The sequence below is a fragment of the Falco punctatus genome (genome assembly GCF_963210335.1).
Source record: "Falco punctatus genome assembly, chromosome: 5".
Classification (NCBI taxonomy): domain Eukaryota; kingdom Metazoa; phylum Chordata; class Aves; order Falconiformes; family Falconidae; genus Falco; species Falco punctatus.
In genome coordinates, this window is record NC_137584.1 from 29285705 (window position 1) to 29301748 (window position 16044).

General features: G+C 49.0%; 1 protein-coding gene across 2 annotated transcripts in view; it reads right to left on the bottom strand.

Moving 5' to 3' along the window:
• LOC308064041 (uncharacterized protein) overlaps positions 1-16044 on the bottom strand; it is an 82900-nt gene continuing 66856 nt past the window's right edge. For both annotated transcript variants that reach the window (XM_080387895.1, XM_080387896.1), the window contains exon 4: positions 1-16044. This exon is cut by the window's right edge. The gene's annotated coding sequence lies outside the window, so the exon portion shown is untranslated.

Here is a 16044-nt window from a genome sequence, read left to right on the forward strand (position 1 = left end):
CCCCCCGCGGCGCGTCCCCGGCCCCGCCCCGCGCGGGGCCCGCACGGCACGCGGCCCTGCGGGGTGGTGCGCGCGAGCCCGGCCCCGCCCGCTGCCAGCAGGTGCACGCACCCCGCCGCGCGCTACCGCTACCCCGGCGCGTCCCGCGCTGCGCGAGGGCGGGGGGCTGGGGCCAACCGGGCGCAGAAAGGCAGCGCCGAGCCGGGGCGGCGGCGGCGGCATGACACCGGGAGCGTTTGTCCCCCCGGAGCCGTCCCGCCTGCAGCCCCCGTGGGCCCCGTGCGGCAGCGGTGCGGCGCCTGCCCCGTCCCTGCCCGCCCGGGGCGAGCCCGGAGCGCTTCTCCCAGCGCTCACCCTCTTGTCCCCTTGGCTTTGCTCTGACCCGGTACCTGCCCCCGCCGCACGGCTGGCGCTGCCTTTAATTTAAATGTTAAATTTATATTAAAAAGTTTAAAATGCGAGCTGAGGTGGAAGCAGGTACAAAGCCCAGGGATGCAGGTATATATAGCAGGGATACAGGTATATATAGGAGGTATAAAGGATTTTACGACGTTTCTGCTCCAGCCCTGGGACGCCTGCGCTTCCTGCCCTGGCCGGGACAGGCGTCTCTGACCGGCACTTTGAAAATCTCGGGCCTTACCCCATGGCAGACGCAGCCCCGGGGGACTGAGCCCCAGCGCTGCCCCTGTACTGGGAGTGCTGGAGGATGAGGCTGCTCCTGCCAGGCTGAGAAGCGGAGTGTTACACCCAGCTGGCTCTGGGGCGTGTGTAAGACGGGCAGGAAACCTTTCTGCAGCCCATGCTGTGGGACAGAGCTCAGGGTGCTCCTGCTCCCCACCTCCGAGACACTGGTGGCTATTTTCATTCAGAGCTAATGGCTTTCTGAAGGCAGAGACATTTGGTGGACCCCTGCCCTTCTGCAGAGCTGGCCGGTGGGCACTGCACCGCGGGCAAAACCGTCGGCCCCACGTGGGTAAAGGTGATGGGAGGCACCGGCTGCTGCAGGGTCCAAGCGTGGAGGTACCAAAAAGGCTGTGCCCACTGGCCTCAGAGGTCCCCTCCTCCCACCTCTCCCACACGGCCCAGCTGGAAAACCCACCATATTTCAGGCAGAAGCGGATTAATGGGATATCCTTGTCCCCCCAGCCCAGGCCCTGGTGGCCAGAGCTGGGTTGGTGGGTGCAGGGTGGCCAAGGCTGGGGCTGCACAAGAATCCCTTGGAGGAGTAACATGAAGGAAAACACCAAGATCAAGCAGATAAGAGACAAAAGGTGAGCTGGGCCACAGCCGAAAGAAATGTCTAGGGACAGAGCTGGTTTTGGTTAAAATAATTAAATGAAATAAGGAACAAAAGCTCCTAAAAGATTTTTTAGCATGTGCGCATGTGGCCACACACCGGGGCACAAACTGGGGAAGGTTTTCTAAGTAACAGCAAGCAAGCAGTGAGAAAAACCATCCCAGCATGTAGCACCCACACCAGGTGGTCCCCAGGATGCTACCTTGCCTCAACAGCTATTCCTGTCGCTGCACGAGTGTTGCCTGTGCTGAGGTAACTCCTCAAAAACCCAGAGGGGTGTCACACCACCTCCTCTGCCAGTCAATGGGGCAAATAATGGGGCTTGCAAACCTCTTGATTTGGCTTCGTGGGCAGCAGATACAATTTAGGTGTTGGAAAAGTGACCAGAGAGGAAAGTGAACAGCTGTGCCACCACCGCAGGAGCCAGCTGCTCACTGAGCTGGCAGAAAGGTGAGGGCTGGGGATGGTCATCAACCATCACCTGGCCCTGGTGTTCCACTGCATCCCCAGTACCAGCTGTTGTTCCCCCTTCACCTTCCACCCTCTGGCTGGGGCTGGAGGAGAGCCCGTGGCTCCATCTCCACTGGGGTCTGGGTTGACCAGCCTTGGCTGGGGCAGGAGGGCAGGTGCTGGTGGGAAGGTATCGCTCAGGTATGGATGTGCGACAGCACGGAGACATATCTGAGCCTGAGGAGCAAAGGCTGGACTGCTCCCAGGGAAAAAAGCAGCAAGAAAAACCACAGGGTGTAATTATCGGAGGAACTGACGCATTCGTTAGCTGGTTTTGGGTGATTAATAGCAATGTTATATCAACTCCTCAAAAGGATGGGATTACCAAAATGTTTTATCCCCCTCCCATTTTTTGTCTCTGGAGGCTCCTTGGGAGCTGCCAGTGGTAAGGGCAGGCCGTGAGGAGTTTAAGGTTTGCAGAAGGTGTCCCAGTACGGGGAGGGAAGGGGTCTGGACCTGGGTCTCCATCCAGAGGACAGCCAGGGATGGCCCTCAGGCACATCAGGAGAGAGCAAGGAGGCACATCCTTCGCTGCCCGTTTTCTGGCTAGTGTCCTGAGGGTCTGGCCAGGCTGCTCTGAAAGGTGTGTGGAGCTGCACAGATCCACGGGTGACAGGAGCAGAGTAGATCCTCGATCTGAAGAGCTGGGAGAAGTTCCTGCAGCTCCTTACAAGTCACTGCCAGTCTCGAACTACCTTACATGAAGCAGTTGCTTGGGCCAAAAAAAGTTTTCCAGAAGAGGGCACTGGAAAAGCATTTGTTGGCAGGAGACGGTGGCCACATCTTCCGAATGTTTCCCCTCCTCGCTTTCTCTCCAAGCAGGGCCCTTGCTGCACTGGAGGGACAGGGGATGGGGAGGACTGCCTGGCTGCCCCATAGCTGCCAGTGTCTCCTACATCTTGCAGCAGCAGCAGCCTGGTGGTCTCACTGAGCAGTGGGTCTCCTGGTTCTTGCAGACCCTCGAATTTGGGAGGAGCTGGTACCAAGCCCCAGGTTCCTACAGCCACCTGCCAGGCTGTGAGAGCTGCCCAGCGTGAGAGGGGCAGGGTGTCCAGCCAACACCATCACAGCAGCTGGAGGAAACCCCAAGGTAACATCTGGCTTTTCTCAGCTGCTTGCTTTCCCTCCGAGTCTATCCAGGGGCTTTGCATTTCTTAAGAAATAAAGCCTTGCGACAGCTCGTGGAGGTAAGTGGATAGTGTCTCCGCTTTATGGATGAAAAAGTGGCACAGAGGGAGCTCCAGTGATTTACCCAGGATTGTGGAGAATAAAATCCAGATTGGGGTGTGCTGAGCTGTGGACCTGTGTAAGGTGGAGATCCTCCGCAGGCTGTGGGGTGCAGGACACATGCACAGGGGACTCCTGTGGGGCTACCGCTGGCCCTTTTGGGGCAGCAGCTCCTCACTCCCTTCCAGTTTGTTGGCCATTGCACAGAGAAAAAAAACCTGTGAATTGTCTCTGTCATTCCAAAAAGACCATTAGATGAAACAACATATTTCCAGGATATGTTTTTGCCATCTTTTATTACACATTTTCTAGGCATTCAAATGCAGTTTCTTGCCACTCAGTGCTGCAAATGTGATGTTGCATTTTTTTGAGTCATAGCAACAAACTAAAATAGCTCCTTGCAGTGGCAAAACTAAAGGAGACGGAATGACCAAAAACCTTGTGGAGTGACCAAAATCCTTATGAAGTGACTGGAAATCTTTGCTTTGCAGCTCAACTGCAGAAATGCTTACAGTTCTGTTCTCTAACTTGCCTTTTTTTAGGACAAAGTAGCCCCAGTATGTTCAAAATGAGTCATTCACAGACACATGCCATGAGGTGAAGCACATAACTGACATTACAGCACCAGTTTTGTGTCTGAGGCTTTTCCAGTCCTTCACATTTACAGATTTGAGAAAAAATAAAAAGAAATAGGAAAAAGTCAATGCTCTCATAAAGATACTTGATACAGCAAGGTTGAATATCATCATCCCCTGCATGAGCTCAGCACCCACCAGAACTGTGCCAGATCCTAAGATTTGGCTCTGCCATTTGTTACATTTAATACATGGAGTCTATAGCCAATTAAAATGGTATAATGGAGTTTTAAAATACTTTGTATTTTAAGAGACCCTTCATCTCTTTGTGCTCTCAACAAAGACAATGTCAAAATTCTATGAGAGTCAGGAAGAGTGAGAAGAGCTCTTGCAAACAAATGTTATCTTGAAAAGCAGAGGTCAGCCTGTGCTGTGGGATCAGTGGAGAGGGAACCATGGAAGTGAAAGACGGAATCTGTGTGTACAGCCCACAGAGTGCTGCTTACACCAAGTGGGGAGGCAACGGCCTGTCCTGCTAGCACAGCACTGTGGTGCAGCCTATAGACTGCATCTCCGTCTCTCACGGAGGACTGGCTTCTGCCATGGTAAAGGCATTGCTAGGGTCAAGGGACACTGCTGTCACACATAATTCACAGCCAGCTTCTGAGCCCACCACAGGCAAGACCTTGATTTACTCCAGAAGGAGCCTGAGAGTTTGAGCAGGTTTCAGGTTTTGAGTGAGGAAGCATTTGGTGCTTGTAAGCGTATCAAATGGCGCATCAGACGATGACCATTGATGATGTTGGTGCTGGATCTGACCCCCATATGTGTCTTGCCTGGCACATGTTGTAATGGCCACTGAGAAAAGAGAACACTGTTTGGCAAGTAGAGCAGCGGCAGGACCTGAAATAATAGAATCATAGAATCATTTAGGGTGGAAAAGACCTTTAAGATCATCGAGTCCAACCATTAACACAGCACTGCCAAGTCCACCACTAAACCGTGCCCCTAAGCATTGCATCTATGTGGGTTTTTTTTCAATACCTCCAGGGGTGATGATTCCACCATCTCCCTGAGCAACCTGTTCCAATGCTTGATGACCCTTCAGGGAAGAAATTTTTCCTAATACCCAATCTGAACCTCCCAGGCGCAACTTGAGACCATTTCTTCTTGTCCTGTCGCTTGTTCCTTGGGAGAAGAGACTGACCCCCACCTGCCCACAGCCTCCTTTCAAGGAGCTGTAGAGAGCGATAAGGTCCCCCCTGAGCCTCCTCCTCTCTAGGTTAAACCACCTCAATTCCCTCAGCCGCTCCTCATCAGACTTGTGCTCCAGACCCTTCCCCAGCCCCGCTGCCCGTCTCTGGACACGCTCCAGCCCCTCCAAGTCCCCCTTGCAGTGAGGGGCCCAAAGCTGAACATATGAAATATGCCTCAATTTGAAGAAAATAACACTTTTCAGATTTAAACCCTAAGATCTAGCCCATGGACCAGGTCTTCAGGTGTTGTGCGAACACAGCAAAGTTACAGACTGCTCCAGCACGCTCGCGATTGCTGCTGGCAAGTTCAGTGCAGCACGGTGTGAGGAGGCAGGGGATGACAGCAGCCTGCAGCGTGTGTTGGTAAGCAGAGCCCAGCCCTGTAGGACTTTGTGTGTGGATGTTGCACATACTGACGTTTGCTCACAAAAATTTGTCTTCTGGTTAATTGATGTACCAGTGCAGAGCTCTGAGTACACACTAATGCTTTGCGGTAAAAGTAAGGACAGCTGGAAAGCTTAGTGTCTTGGTTTTCACTACAGCCTTCCTCTGACTTTTCCTGTCTTCAGATAGACGAGTGACAGGAACATGTAGGACATCTTTTTCTCTTACAGTAATGTAAAAAATAAGAAACACCTCAGAAGTAGTGTGGTTTCCTGGGGTTTATGGCAACATTAGACTTCTGTTGTCATCTCCAAGGGGAGGAATTGATAATGTGAAGGGTAGAAGTGAATATATTGGATAGGGCATAAAATCTGTGTCAAGGGCCCAGAATATTTGGAGGACAAAAAGAGACAAGTGTAAACTTTAGATTATAAATTCTGGGTATGTTAAACATGACAACTATTCATACTCTTCTGTGATAATACTAGGTGTATATCATGTAGCAGATGGCTTCCCAGACTAACTGAGAACTACTGAACATTTCCATGTCAGGGGAAGAGAATAATAATACAGTATCTGGATCATACCTTCTGCTCCTGGAAAGGCTTTCATGCAACAGAAATCTTTTAAGACAACACAACAAACGGTAGAAGAGGTAGTGTGTTGGTTCCTTACTTTGAATTTGTCTTCAGGGGCATGTAAAAGTTGCAGTCTCACGTACACAATACCCACTGCAAACAGCCACGAAGCAACACCTCACAGCTGAAAGCCTCAAATTTTGGATTATGACTGCAGTTTCATTCAGAATTAGTTTAAGAGGTGACTAGCTGAAGAGTAGCTACAAAGATGGTGCAAAAGTCTTCTCAGTATTGCCAGACACTATAGCGAGGAGCAATGGCCATAAATTGTGGCACTGGAGGTTCAATCTGGACATCAGGAGAAACTTCTTCACGGGAGCAGTGCAGCCCTGAGACAGAGGTGGGGTGGCCATCCTTGGAGATTTTCAAGCTTAAGCTAGAAAAAGCCATGACTGACCTGATTTGGTGCTGGTGATAGCCCTACTTTGAGTCTGAGGCAGGCCAGGAGACCTCTTTTCCAGCCATCTGCATTCTGCATTCAGGCAAGCCCATGGGTGATGCAAACAAACCTCATGACATATTTCTGACCCAATTCATTAAAGGTATAAGTAGAGGTGCCTGCATGCCAGGGACACGGCAAGGAAGGCAGAGAGGGATGTTGTGGTGGAAGATGGGTGACTGCTGCTCCCAAGAATCCTGCTTCCCAGCTGTTGTGCAGCCCCCGCGTGTTGGACCAGTGCTTCAGACAACGATGCTGTGCAGGACAGTCAGATGCCCTTGGAGGCAGGGGATGAACGTCATGGTGCTCTGAGCCTGTGCAAGGGGGAAGGAAAAGAAGAAAGGTCTCTTTGGGAGGGGAACACGGGGCTGCCAGGCTTGTGCAGCTGTGCCCTTGCTCCCTGATGTCCTTTGGGAACTTGTGCAGCGAGTCCTTGAAAACCTGTATTCCTCACTCGCTTGCAAATGCACGCAGGGGGAAGGGGGGGAAGGGCCAAACAAGCATATCTTGTGCACCAGGAATGACATTTGGCCATGCTGGTGAGATACCCGTTAGAGACAGCAGCAAGCTGCAGCTGAACTAGGCTTTTACCTCCCTTCTTCTCTAGCAGGTTAAATAAGCCTCTGAAAACCTGAGCTTTGGGAGGGTCAAAATTCAGATCCGAGTCTTGTCATTGCTCAGTCCTTTCATTAACAAGATGGATGTAGCTACTGGCAGCAGCAGCGGTTTTATGGAGTGAGACAGAAAGTTAAGTGCGGAGCCCAGAGGCACACAATGGTCTTTTCATTTCCCAAACACATTGAATCCCTCAATTGTCCCATGGACTGGACCTGTCTGAAGTCAAGGGGAGCTCTTTGTATGAAGCGGTAGAGCAAAAGGAAGGATCAGGCCCTCAGAGGTATATTTTCATCATAATGTTTGAAGATTTACGTGTATAACTACGCAACTCAGGGTGAGACTGTGCCTCTAAGGCAAAACATATGAGCTCATATAAAGAATTTATCATTATAATAACAATTTGCATTTCTATAGAACCTTTGATCTTAGGATCTCAAAGTGCTTAACAAACACAAATTAATTAATCCTCACAACTCTCCTGCAAGGTAGACATGTATTATGGAGAGACGCTAGCAGCTAGCTTTCCATTATAAGTCTCATTTTAAGTACCTCCTAACTTTGCCAAAACTAAACCAATACACACAAAAATTTCACAAGCATGATCTTGTCCTTGGGTAGGATCTTTTTAGAAATTGTGGGGCAAATAGGATAAGATAGTTTAAGATAAGTAGGTTAAATGGGGAGACCAGGAATATATCCCTGAATGAACTAATGCACATGCTCCATTAGTCCAGAGGGGAGGGAAATGCAGAATTTGGGATTGACACTTGTTTCTCCATAACTTGCCAGCACGGAGATCCCAAGGTGGTAAATGGTTATTCATTACCCACTCTATTATTTATTAAATTGGTGAGCTAGATGAGTGCAGGAGGTGGCCTGCTTTTCTAAATGGAAGGGTCCTTCTCCAGGAGCTGCACTTGGCCCTGACTATGAAGAAGAAACTACCGAGAGCCATGTGTTACCCCCTTTGGAGAGTTAATCTTTAAAAATATTCAGAAAAGGATGGGTGAGCAGTCCCAGGGATGGTCTGGCATCACGGGTGGAATATCACCTTTAAGAAGAAGCTGCCAAAGACAGCTGGAGAGCCAGCATCTGGCAGTGTGCCTGCATGAGGGATGGAGAGCAAGAACAAATTCTTCCTCTGCACGCCAGGGGAGAAAAAAAAAAAAAAAAAAAGAAGAAAACCAGCCCAGGAAAAACCACCTCTGACTATTCAGAGCTGCTCAGACCTGGGGCCCGGGCGTGGAGGAGAAAGCAGAAGCCTTTTTCCTGTTCCCTTCCTCCTGCTACAGGAGGGCAAGGTGTAGGTGGACAGCGGGGCAGAGGCTTGTCCCTTGGCTGCGGATTGGGGTTAGCAGTTTGCTCCAGCAGGCTTACGCCGATAGCAAATTGCTGCCACTCCCAGGAGGAAGGAGGAGGACAAGGGATTATGACTCAGGTGTTTTTAGGGTGGTACAGCCTGCAGGGATGCTTCCTCAGCCGGGGGAGCCTGTGCCCTGTGTTCACCCAGGGCCCCGCTCAGCACCTAGCCCCCAAGGAGGTGATGGGTGCAGCGCCGTGCCTTGCACAGCTTTCGGTGCATGCTCTCACCTCGCCTTCGGGTGTGCGGGAATGATTCAAACCCCGCAGCAAGGGATGGAGCCCATGACACTCCACATCAGCCACCTCGTGCCCATGCGATGCTGCAGCCCTTGGGTGGGATGTGGCATGTTGTCCCACCACACACCACTGCCTGGTTTGGTGGGTGCTGTGTTTTCATGACTTTTCCTAAGCCACACTTAAAAGAAATAAAGCACAGTCCACAAATGACTCAGGTTTTGTAATATCTGTTATAAACTGATAGTTGGAGTGTTTTTCAAGGACATGTGGTTAGTACATACAGCAAATAGTGTCTGCAGTGTTGAAAACACTGGGCATAGAGTCATCAGGGAGATCCAGTGGGAACTGGCTATTAAAAAAAGTGGATTTTACTAAAAATGGAGGGCCAGAGAGACTCTGCATCCCGGCACTGAGTCCTTCAGATACAGACAAAGGAAGAATCCCCTTTGTGAAAGCCCTCCAAGCCTAAATACCCAAGAAGAGAGGTGGAAAAGAAAGTATAGTCTGCTTTTCTCGGGCAGGTGGGCCCTGGTGGCCCAGGTAGACCCAAAACTCAGCCCGTGGCCAGACAGACAGCCTGCGGTGAAGCCAGCAGCTGTGTCTGCTGCCAGAGCAGAGCCCCGGCACCAGCCAGGGTCAGCCTGGGACACCCCGGGTCAGCACTGACTCCCTTTCACCACTCGTACAGATCAATCGATTGACATTGAAAAAAACTCCAAAGGTGCTCAGATAGGAATTATTTCTGACTAAGTACAATAGATAAATGTGTTGACTGTGCAGCAATTCATAGTCTGATACCAGGATTTAGTTGTGATCATGCCATGGAGTTAGCCAAACCCTTGCCGTCTTTTCTTCTACTAATTGTGATTGAGTGACCTTGTCCTTACGTGGGTAGGTAACATTTGGCCTTTGTTTTCATTCCATTCATAGCTGTGCAACAGGTGTAACATGTAGCCCGTTGTTATCAGCTTTGTTACAGTGCTGTTATCAAGGGAGAGCAGAAGTGCGCTGCAAGACCGAAGTATTTTGTAGACTTCTAAGAAATGAAGACCTTGATTCCTCTGCTCTTACTCATGTCAAATTGTACCTTACTCTTCAGACAATTTTCAGGGTTTCAACAGGACGAGAAGGTAACCTGAATAAAAGCGCTACTTTCGGGTCTTAATGAATTTAAAATGTGTCCTTCAACAGTTATTTTATTTTTTTGCATGCATGTGCTCTTTCTTACAAAAGGGCACAGAGCAGACAACAAACACGATAGAAATGAAGTGGGTGGGTTATTCTTTACTAGTTGTTTTGGTCAGTACTGCAGTGCTCTGCAAAGCTGCATACATCTGAAAGGGACCCGTGTGTAGCACCCTGGGCAGTGGCCTTTGCTGCACGCTGTTGTTAACCAGCCCCTTGTACAGCCTCAGACATCAGGTGACACAGCAGGAGAAATGCTTCGAGTTTTGATCTGAGTACTAACTTATTGAAGCAAGAAGTATGGGAGGATTAATCAGTATAAGCAGCTTCGTACTGTTAAAACATGCCACAGTCACCTACCTGCTGTTATTTTCTTGAGTCCTTCCATGGGTGACAGTGAAACCCCTCAAACTGATTACTGTGGTATGAAAAAGCCTTGGATTTATCTTCAATTATCTCTTTAACCTGAGAGCATTCTGTTCTAGTCTTCCTGCTTTTTCTGATCTGTTAGATGAAAACTTTTTAGACAACGCTGATTGGTAACTTGGCCCAGAGCTCTGCCCTGTTCCCTGAAGCTCTCCCATGCTCGGTCCCTGTTTCCAGCTCACCTGCCCTTCCTGAACTTCCTAGACCCTGCTGCAGATCAGATCCACTCTGCTTGTTTTCAGGGCTTCAGTGAAGCGCTGTGCTATTGCAAATTTAAGTGCCAGAGGGCACATCCGCAAAATGGGACACTGAGATCTCAAGCACTTCTCAGCCTGAGGGAAAGAACCCACACTTGAGACCACTGTCACCAGATGAGGTCTGTCCTCAGTGACAGCATTTGGCCTTTCCTGCTGAAGCCAAGAACTGTGGGACCAGCAAGGGAGCCTGGAGCCTGCCTGCTGCCCATGGCTGGAGCAGCCAGCTGGAAGGGATGGAAGTCAACTGCATGGTTTTCCCCTTTTAAATTGTTAGAATAAAAGCAGTTTCACAGGGGCAGGTCATAATCTCATAATAAGAGATCATAATCTCAGGATAATTCTGGTTGGAAGGGATCTCAGGAGGTCATTCAGTCCAACCTCCTGCTCAAAGTAGGGTGAGCTATGGGGTCAGACCAGTTTGCTAGATGCTTAGGTTTCCCCGTCCCCAAACCATTAGGTGAATGTCCCAGTCACAAGGCTCGATTCAGGCTTTCTCCTTCCTGCCTTCCCTGCTCACATTCCTGGTTCCACAAGGACTCACCCTCAGCCAGAAGCTTGGTGTTTCCAGGTGAGATACCCACGATGGTGATCTCTTAGTGGTCTGAGCACAGCATAAAATCCCTCCTTCACAACTTCTGCTCCACTCAGCCAGTGTGCAGGAGGAGGACTTTACACCACCAATACCCATCTGACTTCTAAGGAGTCTTCAAAATTAACTCACCCTGACTGCTGGCACTCTGCACAGATAAGGATTTTTACAGCACTTGAGAAGGGACAGACCTCCGGACTGGACATGGGCATCCAGAGGGCTGCCAGACCAAGCACAGAGGTGACCAGGGAATTCAGCTCTCTGTAGACCTATCCAGCCCAGAAGCCAGGCAGATGGGATTGCTGGCTACAAGGCAAGTGGCTTTTGTAACCCAAGTCCCAACTTTGGGGGCATCTCATGAGTTTGAATGCCATTCAGCATGCATAAATGCCTGGCAGATTCGAACTCCTCTCTGCAGGTGGGTCGTGGGACTCCTTTGTGTATTTTACACATGCCTACATTAACATTTGTATTAACATTAATGTTAGTGTAAGTGTGTGTGAAATTAGATGAATAATTCCATTATTTTCTCTATTATAAGCATCGTGTTTCTTAACCATTTCCTGTGTGAAAGTTGCAGCATTTACAAGATACGTGTGATATTTTTTTTCCAGGAGAACTAAAGTGTAATAAAGGTGCAAGAGGGAAAGATCATACCAGAAGCACGCAGGTAAAGCCACAGCACCAGGCTGGCCTGTGCTGTGAGTGAAATCACTGGCAATAATGCTGATACCCTCCACTGTGAAAGGAAAAAGGCAATTAGGAAAACACTGACGATGTTAGGATTATCTTTACAAGGGAAGAGATGAATTCAAGGACATTTTCATGGTCAAAGACAATCACACTTCATGATGATTCATGGTCCGTGGCTGTCTGCAGTGTCCTTGGTGGAACCAGGGAGGGCTGTTGGCTGGATGAATTTCTTGCCACGGCTCTGGCTGCTGCGGACCTGCAACAGGAGCACGTTAGCACGGCTCTGCTTCTGCCTTATGTCCCCCCTGGCACATCCCAGAGCAGAGCCGTGGCCAGACATAACACAGCAGTGGGAAGATCAGGTTCCCTAGCTGAAGTACAGCGTACAGTTTAGGTATTTCGGAAAGCAGGGCTGCAGAGTACATTCAGTACACATTTCTTTTGGTGATTTATCTACTACGCCATCATGCATGGGCAGGCAAAAATTGTTCTGCCACAAACCGAGCATTAAATCTTGTCTACACACAGAGCCGTGCTAGCCTGACAGCAAGGGTAATGCTGGAAGCACGCCATCATCGTTATTTCAGAAAGAAAAAGAGAGGGCACAGCATGAGGGTGGGAATCAGGAGCTGGGCTCTGTTTTGTGCTGTGTTGTTGAACGGGTAGAAACCTGGCACTAATGGCCAGGCTCTAATTCACCCTCCAGACTTTAGGTATGTGACTGGGGCCCCAGCAAGGCACCAGGGGTCTCCTGGGCAGTAATCCTCTGTGGGAGTCACAGAGAGGACGTGTCCCTTCCAAAAAGTGACTCAGATCTCCTTGCACATACCTTTCTTACTCGCTGCCTTTGCTGACGGTAGAAGGATCCTAGACGCCTAAAGCTAGATAGAAAGAACAGCTTGGCCTTTGTCTTTTTTCCCCTGCCATAAAGGGAGGATAATGATGCTGACCTTTTTAAAGAGCTTCTGACATCCACAGATGAAAAAAATAAACTTGTAAGAGACTATTATTATTGTTATATATCTTTGGACAGAGGGAGCAATGACGTTTCTATGACATTTTATAATCCACATGAAGTGCTGCCATAATAAAGATAATGACATGTATGATCGACAGAGTATGCTTAGTTGTGGTATTTGGCAGTGATAATTTGGCTTACTTCTTTTCCTCTGTATTTTCTATAGGAAAAAAAAAAGAAAAAAAAGAGAAAGAAGATTAGCAGACACCTCCTGCAAATCCTGCTGAAACCAAAACTCTGCTGAATTCAACGTATACAGGACTTTTTCAGGTTGTAGAGAAAATATGCAGGTTAAGCTATTTTAGAAACAGATGTTTGAAAATGGAATTGTTGATCTCTATGGACGGCACTGTTTTGACACTGGTAAGAAAGCGGACCTTCCTGCAGGAGCTGGGCATGAGAACCGTGTTGAGCAGTATGGGATGCTCACACTTGACTCCGGGTGTGATATTTTGCCATCTGACTTTTAGTGGAGCGGGGATGGCAAAAGTCTCCCAGAAATGATTAGGCTGGGCTCAGCTTTGTCTTGTGTCTCCTTCCCACGCACGCAGAGATGTTACACCAAGCACATACTGACAGAAGGGGCATAAGGACATGAGAAAGGACCTGAAGTGTCAGACCAGTGGTCCATCCAGGCAGTAACCGGTGTCTGAGGACAGCAGCAGGAGATGCTATTTAAGGAGAGCATACGAGCGTGGTCACCTTTCTGGTCCACTGCCACATTCAGGCCTGCAATGCCATCCAGTCATTTTAGTATCCGTCTATGGACCTGTCACCATGAGTTCATCAAAACCCTTTTTGACCCCATGAACGCTACATCTCCAGCCCCCTCTGGCAGCACAAGAAGTGAGTCCATGTATTATTGGCCCATACCTACTAATAACATGGTTCCATTTTTTGTTCCCTTTTTAGAGTCTCTTACTGGCTATCTTCACTCCCTCATTTTGCAGAGCAAAATGCATTAGCTCGTCTGAATTAGGTTATAAAGAGAACCGTGATGTAACCAGATCTGGAGACACATTGCAGCTGACTCTGCTAATGAGGCTGGATGTTGTATATGGCCACCGATTTTGTGGTTGGAGAGAAGGCACTACAAAATGTGGATGTTATGAAAGGGAGTAAAAATGTTTTTCTTTCTCCAAGACTATTTGGCAGAAACTTCTTAGGAAATAGAAGACAGAGGGAGACCACTGGATGAACTAAATGTGAGATTTAATATACAAGTAACAGTCTCAGTAATACTTAGCAATCTTTGGTATCTCATTGCCAGAAGGTATCAGAGTTTTGAGGTTAAATTTTGCAAGAAAAGCTCTCATGAAAATCAATCCTTCAAAACTAAGACCAAAACTTTGATTTATTCCCTGGCCTAATCACCAAGTCCTAGCCTAAACCTAATCTAGGTTTGGATTTCTGTACTTGGCCCGCCTCCAGCCACAGCAAGACTTTGAAAGAGGCAGCCCACTGCTCCATGGAATTAAACTTTCCGAAGGTTTGCCAAACAAGCACTTCACCACCAGACTTTCTAAAAACCTTACTAAAATGGCTGCTATCACCCTCTCCACTCATATATGAACTGGACAAATAACAATGAGGGGGGAGGGAGCCCAGAGGAACGAACCTTTCCTCTGCAGAAGCATCAGCAACATCTGCACTGGAGAATGAGTTGGGCTGTGAGCTGTTCTTTGGTCCTGAGGCCAGCCAAGGGCAAACCAACTCAAGTCTCTGGAACAGGGAGTCTGCATTAAGAGATCTGCTGTTGGTTGTCCCTGGCCCACGCCATGCTCCGGGCTGGCCCTGGCCATGGGTAGAATACTTCAGTCTCTACCAAAACCACTTCAGGGACTGTGCCAACTGCACGGGCAGTCATATGTCAAAGGCCAGGCCCACGCCCTGCTCACTCCTGTTCACTTTCCTGGGATAAATGTGGCATCTTTCCCACTTCTTGGCAACATTTCTGCCACGAAGGATGGCCTGCATTGCACGGATGGGCTAAGATGCAGCAGAACAAGAAGGCAACTGCAGTTCACCGCTGGGACTCAGGAAAGACACTTGACCCACCATAGCTCCCCTCTCGGTGTCTGGCTGCTCGTGGGACTGTTTGTGGGAAAAGGAGAAACAAAAGGATAATGGCACTTTTCTTTCTCCTTAAAATCTTCTTCCCGCTGGGCTAGCAACTCAGCTGATAAAAATGTGCTTGCAGTCACTCACCCCCAAAGCTGCAGGAATCCTGGGCATGAGTGCGAGCCACCACCAGGCAGCGGCGGCTGGAGGAAGGTTTGGGTCTGCGGGTGCCGCTCCACGTCACAGTGTTTCTGGCTGCAAAGGTGCTCTGGGAAATGCTGTCTTGCTCAAGGACGTGGCGGCTCTGTTGTGCCCCTGCACTGCTGTTTTCTGCCTTTTTCAGTGAGCCACCGTAAATGTCTGTCAGGTGATCCACAGAGGTTAAAAGAAAGAAACGAACATTTCTTTGGAGGCAAAGAGGTAGCTGGTTGAAGCAACCTTTCATTTTTTCGGCCTGTTTGAAGATCACAGTGCAAAACCTGCTGTAAACAAATTCATTCTCCATTCCTAGAAATGATCTAATAAATCATTCAACCTTTCAGTTTTATTGTGGCCCCACAGAGTGCTTTTGGTATGATACCACTGGCTGGTAACTCATTTCAGTGCAGTTCACACAAGCACTACTGAAGTCAGTGGCTATAGAGGGACGAGGTTCCCTGATACTTGCCCTCCTCCCCCCCGTGATTTTCACTTGCATTTTTTGCTGCTCCTCTGAAAGAAACTGAAGATTTGCTGCGGGTTAGTACATGAGCTGCAAGGTGGGCAGGGAGCTCACTGCATGGAAGGTGGTAAGGGGAAGAGAGAAGTATGAGGTTGGAAAGTGGTTATTAGCAACAGTCTGCAAGGGTTATTGCTGGGATTCCTCGTGCTTGAGTCTTCTCTCTCTTCTCCCACATGCCCCCACCAAAGCTGAGTGTCCTTGTCAGACTTGCCCCTTGGGGACAACTGTCCTGACCTGTGCCATAGGACAGTGCCTGAGCCATGCCCGGCTCTGTTAGCTCCTAATGTGCCAGAGCTAGGAGAAATGTGAGCTGGTGACGGCTGTGAAAAAGGCAAGTATGGCGCAGGGATGATTCAGGCTAAGCATTCCCTGAGTAAGCAGTAAAATAAAGACACAAAACCTGGCAGAATAATGTTGAACTGCACTCATTGTTCAATTTTCCTTCAAATTCAATTATACTCTGCCACGTGCCTGCAAAAAAAAAATACCCTAGTTATGTTCTTGTTCTGTTAAATTCACCCATGGTCTGTCATTCTGACCAGTTCCACTTC